The 2644-nt window shown below is 37.5% G+C and overlaps 1 long non-coding RNA gene across 1 annotated transcript; it reads left to right on the top strand.

Moving 5' to 3' along the window:
* Positions 1–2043: 2043 nt before the first annotated feature.
* LOC109589702 (uncharacterized) lies at positions 2044–2539 on the top strand. The gene is made up of 2 exons (XR_002188880.1): positions 2044–2170; positions 2325–2539. It is a non-coding gene; the product is annotated as an uncharacterized LOC109589702 (long non-coding RNA).
* The last annotated feature ends 105 nt before the right edge of the window (positions 2540–2644 follow it).

Here is a 2644-nt window from a genome sequence, read left to right as displayed (position 1 = left end):
GATAAGATATTAAAGATAACTGCTGCAGTAGCAGCAGTACATCGCGCTTTGCTAGCTTTCCCACCAGTAGGCGTGGTAAATTAACTTCCGGTAGACAAGCTCATTTATTATTCATGAGCAAACAAGCGCCCACCCACGCGTGAGGAAGGTCTATACGGTTAGCTTTGGTATGCCATTGGGTTTATAGGGAGAACCCGGTTCTCAGGGTTCCCAAAGGCTGAGAGACCCAAAACCTGAGATCCTGAAGCGGCATTGGGCGACTAAGAACCTGTGAAAGTCTCATCCTTATCCCACTTTTCTATAAAAAGTTATTCCAGTTTTTCTTGGTCCAAACTCAGTTGGGACATAGTATACATGTATACTCCTCATTATTTAATACATGTACATGCCCCAGCTACTCACAGTAGTGTCTCCAGGTGTTTAATTAATGACTGCTGGTTAGGATCATGCAGTAGCTCCTCCTCTATTGATTGGAGGGTTTTATTGGAGTAATTTCGGAGCTGTTTTTTGGAAAAATTCATGGGCTATAGTCTTGGGTATTTCTCAAAATTTTAAGATTTTATTAAAATGGCCGTAACTCAAAAAATTAAAGTTGAAATCAGCTCAGCTATGCACTCCAGCTACACCAGTGAAGGCAGCGCCTGTATCGTGTACTTATCATGTAAGTATAAATCAATTTGTATCAAAAAGTGTAATGAAAATATGGAAACAATTTCATCAAAAATGATTCATTGAGAATTCTTTACTATTATAATTTTTACGACCTTGGGGCAAAGCCCCAAGGTCGTTCCTAAGATTGAATTCAGCCCCCATGATGTAAAATAATTGATTGTATGTCAACACTTACATTTCTTCTTGTCTTCTATACACGTTGTATTGGAGAAATAACAATTATGACTCACTTAGCAACGCTCTACCCAGCCCCCTCACGTAAGTGAGTGTGGCCACGGTAAACAAAATGGCGGCTCGGAAGCAGAACAAAGTTATAGCTTTCTAGCAAGAAGAATAAAGCAAAGATGATGCCTAAAGACTTTTCAAGAATCACTAGAAGGTAGAAAGAACTTTTATAAGTCTTAGTAAGAAGAAATAAATGCCTACTATGCGCGCAAGGTGGTGAAATCAATCTTAGGACAATTTTTACACTTATAAGTGTAAAATGTTATGGGGGGGTTTGCAACCCCACAAACCCCCCCCTAGATCCGCCCCTGTTACTCTTATAATTTCTGATATCACATGTTTTCATGTTGTGTGGAAGTTTGAGCTCATTGCGATCAAAATTAATTTTTTAATAAATTTTTAAAGTTACTAAAATTTGTCAAATCATAAAAGGACAAACATGTACATGTACATACACTGACTGTGTGTCCTAACCTTGTTGTATTGGTACCAAACACACAGCTGTACGAGAGACCAGAGGAGGTGGGGGAGGGGCAGGATGACGAGTGGAATAACGTACCTCAAGATACTTTGAGTCTCTGGGAATGTGTCGGGTAAATGAAACACATATTTTCTATCAACACTCTAAATAGTGAGAGACATGGAGATAAAGGATTACATGTACATGTACATATGTATATTTACTTTTGATCTTCATTTCATAATTTAATCATTATCAGCAAAGCTCTCGTTAAACTCCTAAAATACAATAAAAACAATGAGATGTAATAATATTAATTGGTTCATTTGTTTAAATGGACATGACTCAAAAATTTTAGTTGGAATTGACTTTAACTTTTTAAATGTAACAAAAATTGGTAATAATTTCAAGCCATTTTTGGGAAAAAGCATGGACTATAGTCCATAGTTTATTGTTACAGGGAGGGCTGCCAATAGGCTATGTGGGGTCCAGGACAAAAACTTTGATGGGGCCCCTACACAGTCGCGACGCCAGCGGTAAGCTCACGTGAATTTTATTTTCCAAGTGACGTCATAATGGCTGCCAAGTGATGGCTAAAGCTGTGTTTAGTTTTGTGCAGTTTACAAGATGGTGGGTAGTCTATAGCTCTAAGAAGCAAATTCAAACTTGAAGCAAAAAGGTATATAATCAATTGGTTAGTTTTCAGTCTGAAATGTAAGTATATTTTGCTTGTTATTGTCGCTGTTTGGAAAATGGTGTACACTATCTAGGTATATAATAGTACTGGGACTGGCCAGAACAGCTCAAAATTAGGTATGCAATTGGCCTATCAGTAGATCTTTGTGTATGCAAAGTTTCGTTTTGATACTGTTGTCTAGAACGACAGTTGCATCCATAATGTAGATTCAGCCTGCATGGTCCATTCTTTCATGCCATATTTTGACTGTTCTGTTCCTTTTTTCTACAGATTCCACACTCAGGATCATTAATCAAGTCATTTTACCTCAATAGAATTGTTTGAAATCCTTTTAGAGCTAGATTTTATACTTGTCATTATAGTCATATTATGTGCCATTGACTTTCAGAGGCCACAGCATCCTTATTTCTTGCTGGAACAACTTTAAACTTCTGGAGTATATTCTTCTAGCTACTATCTTGTTGTAAGCAAATGGACAAGAAGCTGGAGTTGTCTAGAACACTGTACGCATCCGGTAAAGTCAAGGACATCAGTTGCTTGCAGTTCTGTTATAGTTTATTTAAACTGGTTGATGTTTTTTATGGTGATAA

Source organism: Amphimedon queenslandica, unplaced genomic scaffold (genome assembly GCF_000090795.2).
Source record: "Amphimedon queenslandica unplaced genomic scaffold, v1.1 AMPQUscaffold_10998, whole genome shotgun sequence".
NCBI lineage: Eukaryota > Metazoa > Porifera > Demospongiae > Haplosclerida > Niphatidae > Amphimedon > Amphimedon queenslandica.
The sequence above is the reverse complement of the archived record's forward strand: the minus strand, read 5'-3'. Positions and strand labels throughout refer to the sequence as shown.